This window comes from Rattus norvegicus, chromosome 18, assembly GCF_021556685.1.
Source record: "Rattus norvegicus strain SHRSP/BbbUtx chromosome 18, alternate assembly SHRSP_T2T, whole genome shotgun sequence".
In the NCBI taxonomy this organism is placed as follows: domain Eukaryota; kingdom Metazoa; phylum Chordata; class Mammalia; order Rodentia; family Muridae; genus Rattus; species Rattus norvegicus.
Window position 1 is genome coordinate 30592565 of NC_141551.1, and position 24786 is coordinate 30617350.

At 46.3% G+C, this 24786-nt stretch overlaps 2 long non-coding RNA genes across 13 annotated transcripts in view; one reads left to right on the forward strand and one right to left on the reverse strand.

Annotated features, from left to right (window-relative positions):
- LOC147999745 (uncharacterized) overlaps window positions 1-24786 on the forward strand; it is a 117662-nt gene that overhangs the window by 26459 nt on the left and 66417 nt on the right. For 9 of the 12 annotated variants that reach the window (XR_015642916.1, XR_015642914.1, XR_015642907.1 and 6 more), the window contains 2 exons: window positions 11164-11333; window positions 13735-14967. This is a non-coding gene — a long non-coding RNA (uncharacterized LOC147999745). Of the gene's footprint in view, window positions 1-11163; window positions 11334-13734; window positions 14968-19848; window positions 19943-24786 lie in introns of those variants that run through there. The other 3 variants (XR_015642917.1, XR_015642910.1, XR_015642908.1) reach the window with 2 other exon arrangements.
- On the reverse strand, window positions 7785-17599 carry LOC134482935 (uncharacterized). Its single transcript, XR_015642918.1, has 3 exons — window positions 17427-17599; window positions 9260-9366; window positions 7785-8109 (listed from the first exon to the last, which is right to left on the reverse strand). It is a non-coding gene; the product is annotated as an uncharacterized LOC134482935 (long non-coding RNA).

A 24786-nucleotide genomic window follows, 5' to 3' on the forward strand; every position in this document is an offset into this window, starting at 1 on the left:
ACAGTAGAGTGCTTGTTTAACACACACAAAGCTCTGGGTTCGATCCCCGGTGTTTTTGGATATTACTCCTTGTGAGTGTAATTTGTATCCAGATTTGAGAATAAGTAGATTTTTGTTCACACTTTCTAGCTAAGGCACTGAGGCCTGGAGAGGCCCTGAGGTTGGGATAGGAAGTGGCACTTCCACATGCAACTAGGTATGGTGTGGTGTGCAGTAATCTCAGCACTCTGTAGAGGCAGGGGGACTCTGACACAGGTGTTCAAATGGCAGCCTAGGCTACAGGAGATGAGTTTCAAACAAAACAAAAATAACAAAGTATACTGTATTTATTTATGTGTCTGCCTGCACGCATATCTGCTGTTCCAAGAGTGCGGAGGTCAAAGGACAACTTTCAGGAGGCTGTTCCTTGTCTCCTTTTGCCTTGTCTAGGAAGGGTCTCTTGCTTCCACTGCTCTGCCTACTGAGGTCTGCTGGCCTCCCAGCTTCTCAGGCCTGGGTTTCCTGCTCCCCATCGCCCCGTAGGAGTGCTGGGGTTACAGAGGAATGCCAGCACATCCAGTTTGTTAAGGGTTCCTGGGATGGGATGCAGGTAGTCAGGCAGGCAAAGCAAGTGCTCTTATTAAAAACCGTCAGTCTGGGGTTGGGGATTTAGCTCAGTGGTAGAGCGCTTGCCTAGCGAGCGCAAGGCCCTGGGTTCGGTCCCCAGCTCCGAAAAAAAGAAAAAAGAAAAAAGAAAAAAAAAACCGTCAGTCTGGCCCAGCATTGCCCTTATATAATTACCATACAACCTATTGCTATACTTTAGATAATATGGAGATTAAAGCTGAGAGCAAACATATACAGTGGTCTGGGCGTGGCTCTGTGAGTTCGAAGCCAGCCCTATAGAGTGTTGTTTCCAGTTTATGCTCTCCAGCCTTGTGTCCTGCAGTGCTTCCTAAACACTGGAGGAAGATCCTGTTCTGTACTCGTCCATCTTGGGCTTCTTTCCTCCCCTCCTATAGCTAGCTCACGCTGGTTTCAAACTCATGGTCCTCCTGCCTCTCAGCCTTCCTGGTTTCCTTCTGGTTAGTAGGACTCTTTCCGGATATTTATTCTTACAGGATCTTACATCTTCAATCTGGTTAGTCTGGAACTCACCTAGAGACCAGGTTGGACCCAGAAGTGCTGGAATCAAAGGCGGACAGCACCACACCAGCCTCTCTTTAGCTTTTACCAGCACCAACCTACTCAGATGGCTTCCTTTTCTTCCAATCTCTGCCTTAATGGGACATTTCCTTCCCTAGGGAACTTCCCCCAGCTCATGCTTACACCACACCCTCCCCTGGATCCTGCCTCAGGCAACTGAACAAATGGGAAGGTGGTGACTGGGTGACAGGGCCTCCGGTGGCCTCCAGTGGGGAGATGTAAAGGGCTACAGTGTCCTATTGCAGGAGCATCCCGGCAGTTTCCTCTCTGTGCTCTGCCAAATGGTTTCTCTGACTGAAGCAGATCCTCAGGGTTTGTGGGAATCATCTCAGAAGAACCGGAGAATCAGCAGGAGGCAAAGAAGACTGTTATCTTAGGGCTGCCCTCAGTCACTTTGGACTACCATCCCGGCCTCCAGGACACAGTCCCTGACCTCCATTACATAGGAGTGGCCGAGACTCAACCCTGATAGGTTATTTTTCCACAGGTGAAATAAACCAATTCAAGTCACGTTAGACTATATTAAAGGCAGGTCTATTGGGAAACTACTCACTGCCCCAAGGACTGAGCCACAGAAGTTGCCTTGGGGATGGGGGAAGAAAAAGAAAAAGGGCCCCGCTTGCAGAGGGGGGTGGGGTGGGGGTGGGGTTGAGCCCACCAGAGCACACCCACTGTACACAAAAATGTCTGGATTATATAGGGAAGAGCCTCTGGGGGAAGGGCAGCCCAGCCCCTGGACGGGAAAGTTCAGGGTTGGGGGCAGGGTATGCCAAGTGGGGACTGGGGATTCTGGGAGAACCTGGAGGCCTGGTCTGCTTTGATATGTAAAACATGTACCTCAGTCCTTTGAGTCCAGGGGTCCAAAACCAAACTAAGCTCTTCACCTGAAACCCACCTCACCTCTTCAAGGACTTACTAGCTAACCTGCCCTTGACCAAGTTCGGCTTTCTCCTTTTACCTGTGTGCTCATCTGAAAAGTGAGAATAATTGCTCTGCTTTTCTTATTGGGCAGTTTTTCTTGTAAGTTAAATTAGATGAACTATGTATGATGCTAAGGACGCAGGGCCCAGCTGCCTTGAAACCCAAACTAAAGATTGTCTGCCCTTGGTTCTTATCCCCACCCCTTCCCCGTGTGTGTATGCCTCCCTACCCTCTTGAGATATTGTCTTACTGTATTGCCCTGGCAAAGCAGGGATTTGCTATGTAGAGCAAACTAGCATTGAACTCAGGTATCCCCCTGCCTCCACCTCCTGGGTGCTGGATTAAAGACTTATGACATCACTTTTCTGGATTGCGGCATGTCCCCTGAGTCTTCCTGCAGTGTCTAGGCTTCCTTACCAGGAACTCTGATTCCTTACATCTCAGGTGGGCTAGTAGTTTTGTTTTTTGAGGTATGGTTGAACTAACTTGGGGTCACAAGTTAGGTTAGTTGTCCTTAAAACTGTCAAACTAATAGTTTTTTGTTTTTTTTTAAGATTTATTCATTATGGCCACAATGGGAAAGAGACAAAAGGATCCAGTGACCCCACCCCTTGTTCATAGTATGTACCCCGGGAATCAAGTCAGTGCTGGAGATCAAACTCTTAAGTCCTGGGTACAGCCTCAGCCAAGGAGACCAAGGTTTTGGACATTACTCTTTTGAGAGTTTTAATTAGCATCCAGAGAGGATACCAAGAGGCCCGGGAGCCCCTGGGAGTGTCCTTCAGGTGGTGATGGGCTGAAATACTGCCTCCCTTCCAGCTCTTTCCTAACAGTACTGCTTGGACCTTCAACTCTGTTCTTTAGGGATAGGGCCTTAAGTCTCCAGTGAGCTGACCAAACCCCTCCGTGTTCTTACTCAGAACAGTCTGTTCTGATCTTAGTGCATAGGTGTGAAATAGTCCACCTACCTTAAAATCCTTCCTTATCATCCATCCTTAAAAGCCATAAAGATGCAGGCATCCTGGGGTCAAGGGCCCTGTCCCAGACTTTACTATTGTACAGTGGGGCAGAGTGATGACCAGCACTTAGTAAAAGAAATAATCACTAAGTGACTGAGTGAACGAAATCCCAGGAGGGCAGTTGAGTGTTTTTGTATATTTTCCCCCTAGTCCTAGGCATCTGATTCTCATTACTGCTACAGCTTGGAAAGTCTCTCTCTGCCTTGGCGTTTTATAAACCTTGTGTGTGCACATCGACATTTTAGACATAAATCTACAGGTCCGGGGCTGGAAAATTTGAGGAAAGGGGATTGGTAGAAGGGATAAAAAAAAAAAAAAAAGTACCCAGAGGTCCAAGATTCGTCAAGCACAGCTGTCTGATTGGGGAGGGGCGACCCTGGATGCTCCTCTGTGGACATTGTCCCTGGATGCAACAACCATTAGTGGGGTTGGCCAATGTTCCCCCACGGACCTTGGAGCGGGGCACGATGCAAAAGAAGGGGTACAATCTGGGCCGTGGCCAGGAGCCCCAGGAACAAGAGCTTGGCCATTCTTGTTCTGAGGCGGCGCCTAGGGGAGGCTGGAGGTAGAGATTTGGGGTGAGCTGGGGGAACCCACGGGGAAGGGCTGGTGGGGGGAGGGAGGGGCCTATGCCTGTCTCTTTAAGAGCCCAGTGCTGCCCCCGCCTCGCAGGCGCCCGGAGTCTCACAAAAGAACAGGATGTTGTTGATTTGTCACCAAACCACAGAGAGGAAATGATTGTAAATTTCCTTTAAACATCCCCACCGCGCTCCGGCCGCCCCCCCCTCTCCCCCCTCTTCCGCCTCCGCCGCCCCCGCCGGGCCCAGCGCAGCGGGGCCTCTGCGCTCCTGTGGCCGCTTCGGCTCCGGCTCTCCGGCCAGAGCTCCGGGCTCAGGCTCCTGCGAGCCCAAGAGGGAACAACCCCCTCTGCTTGTGGGAGCATCCCAGCCCTGGTCCAGCTGCTTGCTGAGAAGCATGCTTTTTTTTTTTTTTTTAAACCCCAGCAGCTGCAGCCAAGGATGGTCCGCAGCCCACATGGTTGCGTTCGACTGGTCGATCATTCATTGTTGCTTCTGTTGCTGAGTGCCCTGCCCAGGAAGCGCCACCCCATCGAAGCCTAACCAGGGGCTTTATTATCGAGGGAAACGGAGGCACGCGCAGATGATTTGAGTCATCAGTTTCTTTCTCCCCACAATTGGTTCAGGTCACCCAGAGTTTATGTGCACACTCGCCGGAGGTGGGGGGGGCATTCTAGAACATGGGGTCCCAAGCCGTGATGGCAATCTCAGTTGCCAAGCCAAAGTAGGGAGCTAATTCATGGGGATCACACCTGCCCCTGCAGCTGGCAATCTCTTCAGGACCCACTTGGGTTTCAGTGCGGCTGTGCCTGTCCACCAGTGCCGTGGCTCTTGTTGCCTTCAGTTTGCGATATCTGGCATTCCTTGATCAAGTTAGTGCACTTTGCTAAGCCAAGTTGTTGCCCTTAGTCTTTGCATTAAAACTAAGAGGTAGGGGCTGGGGGTTTAGCTCAGTGGTAGAGCGCTTACCTAGGAAGCGCAAGGCCCTGGGTTCGGTCCCCAGCTCCGAAAAAAATGGACCAAAAAACAAAACAAAACAAAACAAAACAAAACAAAAACCTAAGAGGTAGATGATGCTATTTTTATGAGCTGGTGAGGAAGGTTCTAAATTGAACTGGAGCATCCTTTCCAGAACAGAGTCATTTTTAGCATTACATTCTGATAACTGGTGGGCTCTCTCTTTAATACACTTGAATTTGTTAAGATCACTGCTGAACTCTTTACAGGGCCCTTTGTCTCCTCAACCTCCAGGGGACCTGGGCAAGTCTTTGTGCCTCACTCTCAGAGCTGATGTTCAGTGGTTGAGGTCTCAGGCTGGAACTACTAGTTTCTTGAACTCTCTTGAATGGCTGTAGAGCTGTGTGTGTGTGTGTGTGTGTGTGTGTGTGTGTGTGTGTGTGTGTGTGTGTGTGTTGATGCTGGGAACTGAACCCTGGTCCAATGTATGCTAGACGAGTGCTCTGCAACTCTACACATAGCCTTCCACTCTACTTGAATAGGCCCTGAGTTCAGTGGTCTCTGTCCAGATTCCCAGCTCTGGGGGCAATGGCCAGTGTTGCTGAAGTGGATGGGGATGTGACTTTGAGTAGCACTGGCATCACATAAATCAGTTGTTAGGTTTCGCCACATGCCTTGCTTTGTGTGGAATGCTGTTTTAAGTTTTCTCATTTGATCCTAAGTGATGAACCGTTGACTCAGGGTACTGGGTGAGGTTGTATGTCTAACAGTGCTGAGGCTGGGGTGAGACTTGTACTCCCGAGATCCCCTGGGTCTGTGCACAAGGAGGTCACTCGGGCACTCTGGATGTCAGACTGCAGTTGCTTGCCTTCAATCACTGTGGAAAGACAAGCGGGTCCTTGGTGCTGGTGGAGCTGCAGAGACTTCTGCAGCCGCCTTGGCCCCTGTGTGCTGCAGCTGTCATCCTCCAGCCTCGAGCACATTTGTTGCTCCAGAGTGGATCTCAGTGTTTCCACCTGTCCTTTTATAGAGTGCCAGTCATGGAGGCAGTTCTGAGTGCTCACGGACAGCCATCAGATTGTTGCATTTCCAGATGTAGCCTCAGAGTGTACTGGACAGTGCCACCGGTACTCTCTGGGCACTGAGTAGGTAGGCCCAAACCAGAGCAAAGCTACCTAGAGGCAAGAATCCCCACGCTCCACTACTCAGTTCTAAGGAAGTGGGAGCCAGAAGGCAGGTTATCTTTCGGCTCCTACTATCAGTTTCCTGGCTTATGAGTAACTTTGGTCTTAGATGGCCCTTCCAGCCATTATGAGAAAAATTGATCCAGTGTACTCAACGGAGTTAACAGTTTTAAAATTTTAATAACTGAATTTTAATATGTATTTTGTGTGTCTGTGTACACACAACTACATGAGTCTCTGGGTATCACATGTATGTGGGTCAGATGGCATCAGACCCCTTGGAACTGGAGTTACAGGCCTCTGTGAGTTGCATGATGTCGGTGCTGGGAATCACACCTGAGTCCTCTCCTCTGCAAAAGCCTGAGTTAATATTTATTAAATGCCCAATGTATGTCAGGAGGCACAGTCACAGGCCTTAGATAACCGCAGTCAACAGAATACAAACCTACTTGGAGGCTAACAAGATCCCCAAATTATGCATCTATATACCATGCATACCAGTATGTGCACTGGGCAAGTCTTTGTGCCTCTCTCTCAGAGCCGAGTATGTACATTAGTGAAAGAACAGGCTGGATTTGTTCTAGGGTGATCAGGAAGTCTCACTGATCAGATCGAGTGGGAGAGTGTGGCACATAGATTTTAGGAAGAAGCTTTCAGTATGCAGTAGGGATGGCAACAGGAAAAGGCTGGGGCAGGGCTGTGTTGTGCTTTACCTGTTCTTCAGTAGTCACAGTGCCAGCAGCTTTAGGAAGAAGAGGCACAGAGAGGTTGCGTGATTAGCCCAAGGCCACGTAGCTAGTAGGGTTGGAAGAAGAGGTGATATTTAAGCAACAGTCTAACTTCACCTCCTGAGTCCTGGCGTTACAGTTATGCTCCTGGCCCTCTCGAATGCCATTCTGAATCAGCAAGCTTCTTCACACTTCGGACTCTTCTTTCACAAACAAGCTGGTGTTTAATTCATTGTTTGGTTCTTCTGGTTTCTAGAGGATTAAGCATCACATTGACCAACGAGATTGCTAACCCAGGAGAGGCATGATTGATACCAGCTTAAGACTCAGTTTCTCTCTGTGAATTGGATGGAGGTGGTTCTTTTGATTCAGGAAAGTCCCGTCTTGTGACCGAAGGGGAAGAAACACCTTTGGATTACTATAAATCAGAGAAATGGGAGAACTGGGGTTGCCTCAGTCCCTCCACCTTCGTTTTAATTTCCCTGGGATAGGCTCACTACAGCGTGCTGTATTATACAGCGGTAATTAAAGCACTCGGATTAGTGGACTGAGGTTTATAGGGCAAACAAGAGCCAGAGGAGGAGACGACAGCCTCTCTCTTATTCACAGGCAGGTATCCGGATTGCCACATGCTTGCGTTTTCTTCCTGAAACCATCGCCTTCTCTGCTTGGATACCCTTCCTCCCTCTGTATTTCCACCGCCCGCTCAGCCTGCTGTTCAGCACAGCTTGTGAGGACTGGAGACCAGCACTCCCCTATCCCAACAGCCTAGGGAAAAGGGAGTCAGAATCCAGCAGGCTGCACATGAGTGGCAGAGAGCAGGGGCAGCCAGGAGCAGAACTCTGGGCCAGGGTGAGCAGATGCTAAGCCTCTTCCAGCCTCCCTAGACAGCTGTCCACACGTTTGCAGTGGAAAAGGGCAGTGAGAGTAGACTCTCCCAAAAGCAGACTCACCCCAGGGCGCCTTCCCAGATTGGATGCTGTGTCATACTGTACTGTGCTCACAACATTGTTTTCAACCATGACATTGAGGAATAAGGGAACAGAAATGGGGGCGGTGGGGGCGGGGATGGTACTCAATTTACAGTCTGGATCCTAGAACTCTAGAACTTGTTCTAGACCCTAGAACAAGGAATAGTTGAAAATGGCCGATGAGAAATTTTGGCCAAATTAATTTTTTTGGGGACCAAGATAATTACTGAGCGCTTTTTTTTTTTTTTTTAAAGATTTATTTATTTGTTTCATGGATGTGGGTACACTGTTGCTATCTTCAGACACAGCAGAAGAGGGCATGGGATGCCCATTACAGATGGTTGTGAGCCACCATGTGGTTGCTGGGAATTGAACTCAGGACCTCTTGGAGAGCAGTCAGTGCTCTTAACCCCTGAGCCATCTCTCCAGCCCCTACTGAGGGCTTATTATAGGACAGATGGCCTAGGTGTCCATGCATGGGAGAAGTGGAGTTGTGGTTACACACACGTGCATCCTTGTGGGCTTCTGTCTCTGCTTTGGTGACAGGACAGGACTGGCAGTCTTTGCTGTAGAGAACAGAAGAGATATGCCTGGTTTAAACAGCCTTGGCCAGAGTGTAGTCCTGAGTTCTGGTTCTATGAGGTAGTCTGGTTAAATCAAGAAGTCCTTACTGCTTGAGGGGAGTGATCTGAACCTCAGAAGACCTCATTCCTTCCCAGGGCTGATCCCATCACTGGGTGATGTTCTTGAAGTGTTGCTGGAATTCAAGGTTACTAAAGACAATGGCTAGAGACCTCTGGCGCCTTTTGGGTTTGTTTTGAAAACACCAACAGAAGTGCCTCAGTCACTGTTTCTGCTTTCAGCACTGGATGGGGCTGAAAGGGTTAGATAATCATTGTTTTAAATAGACACTCCCAAGTGATTCAAACACCTACCTGCAGTACTGAGTGAATGACTGACCCAAAGTAAAGGAGACAGATACAAGAGGAAGGAAGAGGTGCGCTCTCAGCCAGCTTTTAGTTAAAGGTGGACCCAAGGACAGAGTCAGTGTTGTTCCGTCAAAAGCAGCTTTTACGAGCCTGTTAAAAAAAGCCCATTGTGGTACAGACTGACATCTGACCTTGAATCTGACGTCTCCTAGCCACATGACTCTTATGTTTTCGTAGTTTACCATCCTGAACTTTACTTTCCTCATAAAGGAATAGAATGAAAAAAATTACACAAAGCACATACCTAATCAGGACTCGGTGGAATGTTAACCTGCTATACTTAGTGTTCATAGTGGGATGACTGAGGGCCTAAAGGATGGTGACACGTGGGATGCCCGCCCTTTTCTCCATATTCTCCGTTTGACCATACACCAGGAAGGCAGGGGGAGCTAGGGATTCTCATCTAGAGTTCAGGTGGGAGTGGATTCAGATGCTGGCTTGGGATGTGAACGGTTGGATGGAGTAGAGAAACAAGATATTAAGTGTTTGAGTTTATTCTTCAAGATTATTTTCCACATATGTTGTGTTTATCCAATAGTCCACAGCAAGCCCTGTGAGAGGCTGCGGCTGCCCACTTGACAAACAGGAAAACGGGCACCGGATGTAGGAGTTCCCTGCCAAGGTCACCTCCAGGATCCTGAGAAGGTCTCCTGCCAGCAGCGGTCAGCAGCCAGTTAGTTACGAGAAATCAGGAATGAAGGATATTAGGCATGCACAGGGAGGTTACCTGTTCTGTAGGAATCTCAGAAGTAGGACCCATCCTCCACCTGCAGGGTTCAGTGCTCTCCTGCTCAGCCTCCCAAGTGGCTCATGATCCCCTCAAAACTTTTGAACCTGCTTTGGGGCAAAGGAGAGGGGATCATTAAGCATGAGGGATGGAGGGGCTGGGGATGTAGTTCAGTTAGAAGGATGTTGGCTGGGCATGCGCAAAGCATGGGCCAGGCATAGCGGTATGCCCGCAATCCTGCGGTATAGCACAGGCTGCATATACACTTACAATGAAAAAATTCTCCAAGGTGACAGACACTCTAGGTGAGAGTCCTCTACTTCCCTGAGGGTGTGCAATTAAAACAAAAAAGCCAAGCTTAGTCACTACTACTGTGTTGATGTTTGCTGTCCTTCCTTCCCTTCTCCTCCCTCCTTTCCCTTCCCTTCCCCTCCCCTCCCTTCATTCCCTTCCTTCTCCCTCCCCTCTCCTTCCCTTCTCTCTCCCTCCCCTCTCTTTCTTTCTTTCCCTCCCTTCCTTCCTTCCTTCCTTCCTTCCTTCCTTCCTTCCTTCCTTCCTTCCTTCCTTCCTTTTTCTTGAGACAGGGTTTCTCTGTGTAATAGCCCTGGCTATCCTGGACTTCCCTTGTAGACCAGGCTGGTCCCAAACTCAGGGATCCTCCTGCCTTTGCCTCACCAGTGTTGGGATTAAAGGCACAGTCCATCACGCCTGGCCTTGTTTGCTTATTTCTGAATAATGAATTGTCTTTTGAGATAGACTTTTTCCCCCCTGTGTAGCCTTGGGTGGTCTAGGACTTGATAAATAGACCAAGCTAGCCTTGAACTGGTACAGTGGAATTTGCTTCTTTTCGAGTTCTTCTTTTCTAACCCTTTATCCTCCAACCCTTAGTTTCACCCCCCCATCACTAGATAGGAGATAAAGAAGGTCAGAGGGGAGAGAGAGGGATAGAGAGCTCTGAATCTAATTTCTTCCTGTTTGTTCAAGCACAACTAACAATTCCCCAAACCCCCCCTCCCCAAATGGCCAACAACCACCCACCCTACCTATTGGAGCTCTAGCATTTCTATACCCTTAGAAAAATTCCCAGAATTCCAAATGTGACACTATTGCAGAAACTATCTGCAGCTGGCAAAACCATGCCTTTGCTAGAGCACGAGGCAAACCATTGTCAGCTGCTGTGGACAGCTCAAAGCATCCCCATTTCCCACCCCCCAGGATTAAAACAAAAACACTTTCTTACAATATTCTTGTGTTTATTTAAAGAAACCCAAATTCAAAAATTCTTACCACAAACTATCAATGAATCCTCCTACCTGTCTCTCACTTGCTGTGACTGCTGGCCTGCTATGTTTTATGTGGGAAATATCATTGAACAGATAATGCAGATGAAAGGTTAGCCTTCATTTATGTGAGCAGACCATTTTTAGGAAAAGGGGTTTGCTAATGAAACCATTTCTATATATGCAATGAAAAAAGTAAAAATGAAATCTCCCAAAACCCTTCCTGGGACAACCAAAAAGGGAAGGGGACTCTGATATACAAATTTGTAGTTTTACTGTCACATGTTGGCAACATTTCAAGTTTTCCCTTTTGTAGAACTTCATTATTATTTGTTTTTTCCCTTCCTTCCTTCCTTCCTTCCTTCCTTCCTTCCTTCCTTCCTCCCTCCCTCCCTTCCTTCCTTCCTTCCTTTATTTTTATTTTTGAGACAGGGTTTCTCTCTGTATGGCTCTGGCTGACCTAAAACTCACTTTGTAGACCAGGCTGGCCTTGAACCTACAGAGATCTGCCTGCCTCTGTCTCTCCAGTGCTGTAACTAAAACTGTGAACCACCACACCTGGCTCATTGCTGTCTTTTTAAATTATTACCATTTTATTTATTACTGCCATTATTCTTTTCAAAGGACATTTAAAACATTGATGATAATGATGATGGTGAAGAAGAAGAAGAAGAAGAAGAAGAAGAAGAAGAAGAAGAAGAGGAGGAGGAGGAGGAGGAGGAGGAGGAGGAGGAGGAGGAGGAGGAAGAGGAAGAGGAAGAGGAAGAGGAAGAGGAAGAGGAAGAGGAAGAAGAGTATGTAATAGGTGTTTTCTCTCCCTCAGTGACACAGGTATAGGCCAGATTAGACCAGGTGGGTGAAGTTGGGGGAAGGAGGGCAGACAGGGTTTCCCAGCTTGTACAAGGGATGGGCAGAGGTTCCAGCCTAACAGTGCATTCATGTTCCATGATGCATATGTAGAAGTCAGAGGGCAGCTTTGTGGAGTCCTTCTGTCTGTCTTACACTGCACGTGCCTGTGTCCTAAGCCATTGCTCTAATCCCAGCTCTTTTTTTTTTTTTTTTTGTTTGTTTCAAACCATCTTAACTTTTTTTTTTTTTTTTTTTTTTGGTTCTTTTTTTCAGAGCTGGGGATTGAACCCAGGGCCTTGCGCTTCCTAGGCAAGCGCTCTACCACTGAGCTAAATCCCCAACCCCCCATCTTAACTTTTTAATTTTTCTGAGAGAAGTTCTTACAAATGGCTATTAGAGTTGTTCATTTTATTTTACATCAAATGTTTTGCTTACATGTATGTATATGCAACACATACATTCCTGGTCCCCTCAGAGGCTAAAGGAGAGCATCAGATCCTCCAGAACTGGAATTACTGGTGGGTGTGAACCACCAGATGGGTGCTAGAAATCGAACCCAGGTCCTTGGTAAAAGCATCAAGTGCTTTTAAGTATTAAATCACCTCTCTAGCCCCCAAAATGAGATCTTACACAGTCTAGTCTGATCATAGACTTGCTGGGTATCCGAGGATGGCCTTGAATTTCTTACCTTCCTACCTGTACCAACTGCTAGGATTAGAGCCATGTACCACCAACCCTGGTTTCTGCATGTGCATATTACATGTGTGTACATATGTGTACATGTGTTTGTGTGTGCATGTAGCTGGAAGGCTACTTTATCATTGTTCCTCAGGAACTGTCTATCTTGTAGCTTTTTTTTTTTTTAAGATTTATTTATTTTATATGAGTACACTGTCATTGTCTTCAGATACATCAGAAGAGCGCATTGGATCCCATTACACATGGCTGTGAGCCATCATGTGGTTGCTGGGAATTGAACTCAGGACCTCTGGAAGAGCAGTCAGTGCTCTTAACTGCTGAGCCATCTCTCCAGCCCCCTATCTTGTAGCTTTAAAAACCTGTTTAAAAGCCAGCACTCAGGAGGCAGATGCAGATGGATCTCTGTGGGTTTAAGTGAGTTCCAGGACAGCTAAGGACCCATGGGTTCCCAAGACTACCTAGAGAAATCTTGTCTTAAAAACCAGCAAAAACAAAACAAAGAAAAAACAACAAAAAAAACCTGTTTAAAATGTTTTTTAATATTTTATGCGCACATGAATGTCAGAGGACAATTTTCAGGAGTTGGTTCCAAAATTTGCTTTTTATTGTTAATGGTTTATGTCCTGGTCAGTTTTTTGTCAATATGATCCAATCTAGAGTAATTTTAGAAGAGGAAACTTCAATTGAGAAAATGCCCCTACCTGAATGGCCTGTGGGGGAATTTTCTTAATGAATGATTAAATGGAGAGGGACCAGCCCATTGTGGGTGGTGCCATCTTCCCCCCACGGCAGGTGGTCTTGCATTTTATAAGAAAGCAGGCTGAGCAAGCCACAGAGAGTAAACCAGTAAGCAGCAGTCTTCCATGGGTTCTGCTTCAGTTCCTGCTTCCTGGGTCCTGTTCTAAGTTTCCCTCTTGATGTCCAATGACAAAGTGTGATCTGTGAGTTGTAGGCTGAAGTAAACCCTTTCCAAGTTGTTTTTGGTCATGTTTTATCATAGTAATTGAAACCCAACCAAAGCCAAAATTGGTACCAAGTAGTGGGATATTGCTGTAACAGTTCTGCTTAGTGTTTGGGGGAAGATTGAGGTGGCATTTGAACTTTGGACTGGAAAAGCTATTGAAGGTTCATCTCAGTGGTCTGTTCCGTGGGAGCTGGGAAGGTGAGAACGTGGAGAGCAAGGACAATGCTGGAGGCCTGGCTTGTGAGGTTTCAGAGGGGAGCAGAGACCAGTGAGACTCCTCATGTGTCATTTTGAATTAAGGCTCTGTGGTTGTGGTCAGCGAGGGCTGAAGAACTGAGTGTGAATAACAAGAGGCCAGACCTGGTAAAGCAAACCTTTGTTGGGATAATTGGTTCTAGTTAGGTAGAACTGAAGAGGAAATCAGTGTAGGGGTACAGTGGCTCCTGTTTTTAAGCACTCAGGAGTTAGAAACAGGAGGATCTATGTTAATTGGAGTTCAGCCTGGTCTGCATAGTGCCAGGACTACATAGACAGACCTTGTCTCAAAAAATGCACCCCATTAGACACACACACACACACACACACACACACACACACACACACACACACACACACACACACACACAAGGGTGGCGGGGGAGCACAGCATTATTGAAGTGAAATCTTGTTTTTATTTCTTCAAGGTTAACATTCCTTGTGCTGGCAGCTGAACCCAGTAATGTGTAAGAGTCTCCCAGGTGGTAACGGTTACGGCTTGGCACTAGAAGAGGCCATTGGTAAAGGTAAAGCCTCAGATGCAGTGGAAACCCCAGAATTGAAGGATCATGGAGAGAAGTTGAAGCTTATACCATATTGCCAGATCAGTCCACTGAAGACAGCTTAAAGAGAAGCTGTTGATGAAAGTGCAGCTTGGTTCCAGCAGGGATCCTGGTATTTTGGAGATGCCAGACCATGAAGTGACAACCAAGGACAGCAGCAGCAATGGAGTAGAGCCAACCTGAGCCTAGGAGACAATCTTTATTTGCTGCTTGTGGTAGAACAAGAGAATTAGAACTGCTTAGGCCTTCTGGAGCCCAGCAGGTCATGACTGAATCCCAGGTACACTGTTGGACTTTGATTCTGCTTTGATTCGATTGTAACTGTCCCCTGGCTGTTCCTGAATAAGAAGTACATAACTCAATCTTTAATTTACTATGGGAGGATCCATGGGATCCTCCATGGATAGTAAAGAGGCTTTGAAATTTTAGAGAAACAATGCATATTTTAGGGAGACTTTGGATTTTTTTTTTTTTTTTTTTGGTTTTTTTTTGGTTCTTTTTTTTTTTCGGAGCTGGGGACCGAACCCAGGGCCTTGCGCTTCCTAGGCAAGCGCTCTACCACTGAGCTAAATCCCCAACCCCGACTTTGGATGTTTTAAAGGGATTAAGCTTTTTTAAGTGTTTGAAATTTTAAAGACCATGGGACTTCTAAAACTTGGACTGCATTTTATATAGAGATAATTGATACCAATATGAGATCGTGGGGGATAAACAAGAAAGGAAAGGTTATGGTTTAATAGTAATGGATTGGTGTATCAACATGACAGTGGGTCAGTTGATGTAGTTTTTTATTTCTATTGTTTTGTAAACTTGACCCAGTTAGATTCATTTGAGAAGGAACCTCATTTGAGAAAATGCCCCCACCAGATTGTTCTATGGGTAATCCCATGGAGCATCTTAATGATTATGTGGGATGGCCCAGCCTATCTTAGGTGGTACCACCTATGGGCAGATGATTTTGAGTTCTACAAGAGTGAAGCTTGGCAAGACATTAAGGAGTATTCCTTCATGGTCTCTGCTTAAGCTCCTGCCATGACTTCCCTCAGTGATAGTGTGACCTTAGAGCTGTAAGCTAAAAATAAACCTTTTCCTTCCCAAGTTTCTTTTGGTTGTGGTGTTTTAATCACAGCAATGTAAACATAACCACAGCAGTAGAAACCTAGCTAACACAGTTTAGATAGACAAAACGGCAAACTTGCACATAGGGCCAAGCATCATTTGTAGCCATGGTGCTATATAACGGAACGTACATGCTAAGGATGTATTTCTGATGGATGAGGTTTTTCTCTTTTGACTGGGGAACGTTGGTCCTCTCACATACAATTCTTCAGGAACTGTTGAGTGGAAACATCTGTGTTTTTCACCCCCTCCCTCTCCCTCACCACATGCTTGGTTTACATAGTGTCGTAGGGTTTCTATTGCTGTGACAAGACACCGTGAACACAGCAACTCTTTTTTTTTTTTTTTTTTTTTTTTAAAGATTTATTTATTTATTATATATAAGTACACTGTAGCTGTCTTCAGATACACCAGAAGAGGGAATCGGATCTCTTTACAGATGGTTGTGAGCCACCATGTGGTTGCTGGGAATTGAACTCAGGACCTCTGAAAGAGCAGTCGGGTGCTCTTAACCGCTGAGCCATCTCTCCAGCCCCACAGCAACTCTTATAAAGAAAAACATTTAGTTAGGGTTGGCTTACAGTTCAGAGGTTTAGTCCATTATCATCATGGCAGGAGGCATGGTGGCATACCGGAAGACATGGTACTGGAGAAGGAGGTGAGAGTTCTATGGCTGGATCAGCAGCAGCAGGAAGAGACAATAAGCCATTGGTCTGGCTTTAGCATGAGACCTCAAAGCACACCCCGTAGTGATATACTTCCTTCAATAAAGCCACACCCATTCCAACAAGACCACATCCCTAACAATGCCTCTCTTTATGAGCCTTGGGGGGAGGGGCATTTTCATTCAAATCACCGCACATAAAAATACAAGAGATGAGATGGTGTCGGAACCTCTGAACTTATTCCTAGGAGCTGTACCTACACCAGAGGGTGACGGTGATGTCTGTTCTCTGTGGAGATGACCGTGAACCACACACATATATCCCACTAAACTCTGACTATATTCCTGGGGCAGCTCCCATGCGCAGCTACTCCCAGAACACGTGTGACGGTTCTAACTGCTAAAGTGCAGTGTGGGAGAAGTAACAGATGGCAAAACACGGTGGAGAGAGACAGTGGTGTTTACTTTGTGACAACTAAAAAAAAAATTGGATGTTGGCAAATGGTAGAGAATCCGACTGTGGGCACCCCCAGGTTCTTCCCAGGGCCTTGGAAAGGGCTAATACAGAAATGGGGCCTGACTTCCAGTGTCATGGCTGTGTAGTGGACCTGATTAGCATTTTTAATATCATGGTGAAGAGTGGTTTTTTTCCAGGTGTGGTGATTCTTGACTTTAATCCCAGTATTTCGGAGGCAGGTGGATCTCTGTGACTTTGAGCCTGGTCTATGTATTGAGTTCCAGGACAGCCAGGGGCTACATAGTGGGACCTTGTCTCAAACAAACAAACAAACAAACAAACAAACAAACAAACAGAAGTGATGTTTGTTTTGTTTTGCTTTTTTCATCAGGGTCTTGCTGTGTAGCCCAAGCTGGGCTTTAAGATGCCATGTTTCTGCCTCAGCATCTGCAGTGCTGAGGTGACATGTGCGGACTGCCATAGCTATCTGGTGCTGTACTTTTGAGCTCAGTGGAGCCCATAGGGTATCGTGGCACTTTTGACATGTGGGCTACTCAGTTACGTTAATCAGGACACGGGAATAGTGTGTCCTTACTGAGAGTTAAACCCTTCAAGAGCAGGCAGATTGACTGCTTAATTAATTGACTGCATAATGTCTGAGGTGGAAATCCTAACCCCATCATGTGACTTTGGATGTATCAGCAAGCAAGCTCCAAGGTCCTACAGAAAAAGTCTGCCTTGACCCAGAGCAACTGGGGACTGCCTGTATTCTATTCAGAGCCAAAAATGAAGGTGCCTGGCTGCCTCTCATGTCAAGAGGGAGTTTAACCTGCACTGGTTATCTGAGTTATCTATCCCTTGGTCAGGATTCTGAAGGGAGGTTCCTAGGTATCGCTTCTGGAATTGGTTCTGATCATCCATTCCAGAGACTCTGTACTTTTCCCCGCCTCCCCAACCTGGGTCCCTGAACTGCTGTGAGGTTAGGAGACAGCGGAAAGATCAAAGGTGAATGGTTTTGAGCCATAAAATAGCCTGAAAAACAAGTTTGGAAGATGAACGGCTTTGAGTCTGTGGGGCTTAGCTGGGCAGTTCTGAGAATTATTGACATTCCTGCTTGGGAGTTCCAGAGACCCCGCCCCTTCAGAGGTTTTCCCCCACAGTTCCCCTCTATCTCCTGGGGACTGCAGATGGAATGTTCACCCTATGTCTCAGAACCCTGGAGATGAAGCCAGAGCGAGCCTTAGGGACCCGGGGACTGAGCAATTGTAACTTGCAAAGGAGGGACAGGATTCCAGCCTGACTTCCCACACCTCTTACCTGGCTCTCCTCTGCCTGCCAGCTGAGCTCTGCACCAACTTCCACCTTGGCTCTCTTTGTGTTGACTGTGCCTGTATGGGCTGGCTTGGGTCTCCCTTCTGCATCAGGGCTCTGGTGGGACAGGCTGGAGGTGTTCACGTCTGCCCTGTCCTTTAAAGACATAAGTAGGATGTGGCAGCCTCTGCCTTCAGCACCTCCACTCCACCCCACGCCCCCACCCCATCAGCCCTGGGATAATGTTTATATACAAATTCTGGCTTTGATCTCCACCGAGGAAAACACCAGCTGCTATTGGAAATCTTTTAGCTTGTGATGGAAAGCAGGACAGCAGGGCCTCATGCAGGCCTCCTCAGGCTTCTCTGGAGGGTGTTAGGGAACAGCAAGTGTGTTTTATTTATATTTTTCGAAGTCATCCCAGAACCGTGTCCAGGCAACTGAAGGTCTGTCAGAGAGCCGAAAAGCTTAATTCTGTTTAGAAGAGACAAAGGGATTAGGTGTCCCTGGGACTTTAACCAGAGCATTGTTGGTGGTTTTGATTTAGGTTTCGTTTAGGGAAGGCAAGTGAAGAAAGGATGCCAAAGATCTGGGCTGCCAGTGTTGTGGAGATGTTAAGAAACCGGCACACGTGAGGTGCTGGCAGGGATATGAATTAGTGTGGCCTTTGTGGGGGGAAATGCTGGCAACGTGTTTCAGTACTAATGAGCCTGACCTTAGATGCAGCAGTTCACACACTGGAAACAGTCCTGTGCAAGGACCTGTATTCAGAAGTTCTCGCTGCAAGACTGGGGCTGTAGGTCAGTGGTGGGATGTTTGCTTGCTTAGCATGTTCAAGGCCTTGGGTTCCATCTTTAGTGCTGGAATGATAAAGAATCAATAAAAAAATTGTGTTGGGAAAAATAATCACCCGAGTCTATTAGAGAACAGGTTCAATCGGTTATGGTTTACCTAAGCACTGTATGGGAATTAAAGAATTAAAAAAGGAAATAAAAGCAATGAATAACATACAGATGGTGCTTGGTGACTCTCCTATTCCCAGGGCCATCACTTAAGAAATTAGCTCTCTTATAATATTAACTGAGCCTTCATAATACTAACACTTTGGTTTCTGTTATTAGAACTTTTTTCTTTGTCTTGTGGGGAAAGGGATGTTATGTAACTTGGCTAAGGCTTCATCACTGCTAAGTACAGGGCTTGGCTCAAACTCTTTGCCTCAGGGACAGTGACCACCATGCAATGCCTATATAGACATGCTTCTGATTTGCCATGAAGTGAAAGATGCAGGTAGCAGAAACATATTTTACATACATTTTATGTATGCAAAAAAGAAACCATCCTCATGTATGTTTATCTGGAAAAAGGAGCAGTCTGCAAGAACACACATTGGTTTAGCAATTCTTTGTAGGAAGGAAGGCAGAGTAAGCTATTTAAAAAGATTTTTTTATGCTAGGCATTTATATTTTTGCAGTCACCCCCCCCAACCAACACACACACACACACACACACACACACACACACACACACACTTTATACAGTGTTTTAGATTAAGTCCAGGGCTTCATGCATGGCTGTTGTGTGACAAAATGTTTCCTGGGGAGATGTAACACACAGGTCTCACTCCTCATAGGAATTCTATGACAGAAAAAAGTATGGTCCCACTGAATTCAGTTTGGTGAACCAATGAGTTTTGTTGGAGTGACTTACATGAATTTGGGTTAGGGGTTATTTACAGGAGCAGAAATGACCCAAGCAGCTGCCCCACCAAAGCCCCCTGACATATAGGTGACAGCTTACAAAACTGGGAACCTGGAACTCATAGTACAGCCTGCAGGCGGCTCAAAGACTTGGGAGAGCGCCCTACTCAGCTACCTGGCTTTGTCTAAACCTTTGCAGGCAACTTCTGTGGTCTCAATCTTTGCCCTTTGTAGTTTGGCTTTGCTGGGTCACTTAGCTTTTATTGATTATTCTGTCGGGAAGGAGCCTAGTGAATCTGTTTGGTTTCAGGGACTTCCTGAAGGTATTTCGAGTTGTTTTTCCTTCCTGCTTAAGGAGCTTCCCTTTAAAATGGAAAGTTTCAATTTTGGAGAAAACTGTCATGCAATAATCATACATAAGTTTATGTCTCTAGCTTTCTTGAACTGGTCATTTTTTTAAGAAGAAACAAATAAAAAAATAAACACCCCCCTGCCCCCAAATAACCAAAGTAATACTGTCTATGTTTGTTCTCTCTTGTTGTGATAAAGACTGTATCCAAAAGCAGCTTGGGAAGGAAAGGGTTCATTTACCTTATATATTTTGGGTCACAGTCTGTTGAAGGAAGCCAAGGCAGGAACTCAAGTCAAGAACTGAAGCAGAAGCCAGGAGGGGTGCTGCTTACTGGCTTGCTCTTCATGGCTTGCTCAGCCTTCTTTCTTTTACCATCTAGGACCACCTGCCCAGAGGTGACACTGCTTACAGTAGACTGGGACCTCCTGCCTCAATCATTAATCAAGAAGATGCCAGCAGACTGATTTCTGGAGGTATTTTCTCAATATAGGTTCCTCTTTCCAGATAATTCTACCTTATGTGGAATTGACAAAACACACACACAGACACACAGACACACAGACACACACACACAGACACACACACACACAAACACACAACACACAACACACCAGCTAACCAGTACACTAATAATAAGAAAAAAAAGAACTTAGAGCCGGAGAGATGGCTCAGTCAGTAAAGTGCCTGCCTGTCACAAAAGTCTGAGGACCTGAATCTGGATCCCCAGAAACCACAGAAAAACCTGAGAGTTCTGCTCACCTGTAGTCCCAGTATTAGGGAAGCAGAGAAAGATCCCTGAAGCTCATTGGCCAACCAACCTAGCAGAACTTCAGGGTCAGTGAGACCCTGTCTCAAAAAAAAAGAGGGTGGAGACACATAGTGTTAGAGTAGACCTCAGGTCTGCATGTGCACTCACATACCCGTATGGGCAAGCATCCTGCGCATGCCGTGCAGACCCTCTCAAATAATAATAATAACTTAGTTTCCCTTGCTAAATAGCTTATTAGAATGAGGAGACTTCCCGTAATCCTGGGCTGGGAGTGACTTTCATGTGGCATAAAAACTGTGGCACCGTGCCTAGAAGAGTTATAGATCACCTGAAGGGAGCAGAGAGGTTGCTCGCTCCTCTGGCTAAAAGTCCATGAACTAATGAGCTGACCTTGTCCTCCAAAGTTGTGTCTCCTCTGGGAAGGTCATTTACGCTCAACCCTGCACATTTCCTCTTCATCCCCCTGCCCTAGTATGTGGTTTGATCACTTAGTGTACTGTTGGACATTGTGTAAATAACCCAGCTACTTGGTCTTTGCGAAAACCCCTTCTCCTTCCAGATCACTCTGCAAGAATGGATTCCTTAGGTATTCCATTTATAGGTTCTTTACAGTTTGCAAATCTGATTCCTAGTCATTATCTCAGCTAATTGGCATTGGGACCTGACCTAATGCACCTTGTATAACTTCTCTTTGAGAGTTAAGCTATGCATGGGCTTAGGAAAAGTTTGGATGGAGAATTATAAAGGTTGTCAAAATTGCAAGTCCCCTCTCCCAACTTTTGTAGTTCTGGGGATGGAGCCCAGGGTTCAGAACATGCTAGAAAAATGCTCCCCCACTGAACTACTTGTACCTCAATGCCTCTTTCCTTCAATCCTTTGCTCTTAAAAGCCACCTCTCCTGTGTTCAGATACTGATTTCTGAGGTATCATATCACAGAGAATATGTAAAAAACAAACAAACAAACAGCACCCGGGAGGCAGAGGCAGGGGAATCTCTGTGAGTTTGAGACTAGCCATGTCTACAGAGCAAGTTCTAGGATAGTCAGGGCTACACACCAAAACTTTGTCTTGAAAAACCAAACTGGGCTAGAGAAATGACTCAGTGGTTGAGAGCACTGACTGCTCTTCCAGAGGTCCTGAGTTCAATTCCCAGCAACTACCTGGTGGCTCACAACCATCTGTAGGGTCTGATGCCCTCTTCTGCTGTGTCTGAAGACAGTGACAGTGTACTCACATATATAAAATAAATAAATAAATCTTTTTAAAAAAGTGAAAAAGAAAAACCAAACTGAACTAAACAAAGCAAAACAACAACAACAAGAACAAGAACATTGTTTGTGCTGAAGAGATAGTTTGGCAGTTAAGAGTAGTTGCTGTTTTTACAAAAGATTGAGTTTGGTTCCCAGCATCCACCTGGTGGTTTATAACCATCTGCAACTCCAGTTCCAGGGAATCCATTGCCCTTCACATGTAGCGCACAGACATACATGTGGGAAAACACTTATACACATTAAAAAAGAAAGACAGGAACGGGTTTTCCTGTTGTGTCAGATCAGAAAGCACCATGTTTCTGTTTTCTGTCTTTTTATTCTCAAGGCCAGTTTAGGGAGTTGTTGTTGTTATTATTGTATTTGTTAATTTTTTAAGATTTAAGGACTATTTTAAAGATCTATTATTCCTGTAAAGAAGCTAAGGCTGTATGAAAGGTCCTCCATGTTTCATGGAGAACTAAGAGGTGGATTTCTTTCTCAGGCCTGTCTGTCTGCCTCTGTCCACAGAGTTCAAGTGTTGAGCCTTTCCTTGGAGGGAAAAATAGAAAACAAACAAACAGAACAGGAGGTTGTGAAAACGCACCTCTCTAACATTCTGTCAGCAGGCTCAGCTTTATTCCCTTAGAAATAAAACCAGTCTGGTCGTCAAAGAGCAAGTGTAATAATGGTCAGAACCTATTTTGATTCTTTCTCTAACATCATCACTGTCATCACGGTGAGCATTGTTCTTGGTGTTTCTTGCTCTCATTTTAAATGATCACACAGTATTTCAGGAGAGTGGCGCCCTTGGGAGAGAGTCCTAGACATGGGTTGAATAGATCCATCACTTATGGCTGATGTTCCTATGTTTGTCAGCTCAAACTGCTTTCTAAAAGAGCTGTGCCCCCTCCCCCAGCTTGCTTTCTTTCTTTCTTTCTTTCTTTCTTTCTTTCTTTCTTTCTTTCTTTCTTTCTTTTCTTGATGAGACCTTGTCTTTTTGTGCCCCATGCTTGCTCAGAACTCCTGTGAAAAGGAAAGTGACCTTGAGCTTCAAATCCTGCCTCTCTCTGCCTTCTAAGTGCTGGCAAAACAGATGTGTGATGTCATGCCCAGCTTCAAAAGAGCTGCACTTATGTGAGTTGTAATCAAATGCCTGTCATGTACATCACTGTGTGTTCTAAGGTGGGCTCTCACCTCTGCATCACTGAGTGTTCTAAGGCGGGGTCTCACCCCTGCATCACTATATGTTCTGAGACAGGATCTCACCCGTGCATCACTCTGTGTTCCAAGGCATGGTCTCACCCCTGCATACATCACTGTATGCTCTGAGACAGGGTCTCACCCCTGTGTGCAGGGTCTGGGAAATGGTGGAGTTAGAGAGGCTTTACTACAACAGGTAGCAGCCAAGTTAGCCCTCTCCAGTTTGTTTTCTCAAGTGCCTTCCTCCCTTCCCTAGGGAAGACTCCCACCACCATTGGAGAAATCAGATCCCAAAAGACTGGTTGCTTGTCCAACACTCCTGCCTCAATGCTCCTGAGGCCACTGGAGGTGGTCTCCTTGCTTCCTGGCTGCCCTGGAGAGGCTGCCAGAAGACCCAGGATGGGGAACATGAACATGCCCAGCTTTTGACTCTAGGTTTTCCCACTGCTGCTTTTGTTGACTGCTGGTGGCTCCCAGCTCCCAGCCCCCAGAGGACATTGAGGACCATTGCCAGGTCCTCTTTGACTTGCTGGGGCCAGCAAGGTGCAGCCCTAGGATGTGGTTACCCTCTCTATATCCCTTTGTCTATTCTCCCCACTGTCAGCTGAAATCCTCTCCCAGGCACGGGGTGTTTTTTTTTCCCAAGTAGATGTGACTGTGTCACCTAATAGGTTTGCTTAATGCCGTAACAACTGTGGCAAATGAAGCGGTTCTCAACCTTCCTAATGCTGCAGCCCTTTAGTACAGTTCCTCCTGCTACGCTAACACCCAACTGTGAACTTATCTTCCTTGCTACTTCATGATTGTAATTTTGCTAGTTATGAATTTTAACTATCTGATATGCAGATGGCCTTAGATGACCCCTGTGAAAGGCTTGTTTGACCCTGCAGAAGTTGAGAACAGCTGGCTTTGCGACAGTCCATGGTCTTTGTTTTTATAGAATGTCTTATGTAGCAGAGGGTGGCCTTGGAACGCCTACTTCAGGATTACCAGTATGTACCACCACAACCCACATAGGTGTTCGTGTGTTTATCAGTGTTTTTAAAAAGGAAAGCTTCTGTTTGAAAGAAACCAATTGAACCTTGAAGGAATTCTATTCCTTTTAAACCAGTATTGGGGAGCAAGCCATCTCTGTGAGCTGAGCTACCTTTCTGAATTGACAAGAATCACTCCCAATCCTGGGGATACGTCTACAGCAACCCTACTCCATACTAGAACATGGTGTTTTCTTCTCTTCCTCCCTCCCCCTCCCCTTCCTTCTCCGCACCCCCCCCCCCATTCCTTCTCTCTCCTGTTCTTTTCTGGAGACAGGGTTTTTCTGTGTAGCCCGGGCTGTCACGAACTCACCCTGTATTCCAGGCTGGTCTTGAACTTACAGAGATCTGCCTGCCTCTGCCTCCTGAGTGCTGGATTAAAGATGTGTGCCACCACTTGCCCCATGGACATAGTGTTTTTGGTGCTAAAACCAGACAGTTCCTGGCACACCTGAGTGGTCAGTTACCCCTAGCATGGTGAAAATGTGTGATGGCATCCTGTGGAAAGATCCGAGGAAGAGAAGGAAGCTTCTGCTAGTGAAAGGCTTGGTTTTCCTTTCATTGTTTGGCAGATCCTCATGGAAGCCCCCCTTCCCTGCTTTTTCAGGGAACAGAATAGCTGCAAGATTCTGACGTACCTGGGTGTGCCAGTTAGGAGTTAGTGAAGTGCCCTCCAGAGGAAGGAGGAGGAGGTTTTAGCATGTCCCAGATTCCTGGGGTGTAAAGTGCCAGCTACCTGGCATGTGTTCAGCACATCCAACTTCGCCTGTTCAGGCTAATGTGCTAAATGGTGAAAAAGATTGGTTCCTTCCTCTTCCCCTAGGTACCGTCTTACCCTCTGGGTCTCTTGAGTGGGGTGGAGCCAGTGCTGAGAGGGGCTGAATTTCACCTGCAGCCCGGGGAGCTGGTAGTTCCTCTGCTGTGTCTAAGCATTTTGGGAAATCGGATTAGTGTTCTGAAAAACACTTGTAGCTTTGCCCTCCTCTGAGAGGCTCAAAGGCTGAGGAAGAGCCCACATCTGTTTACTTTTATTTCATTTGGAACTCCTTGGGCTGTTCCTATAA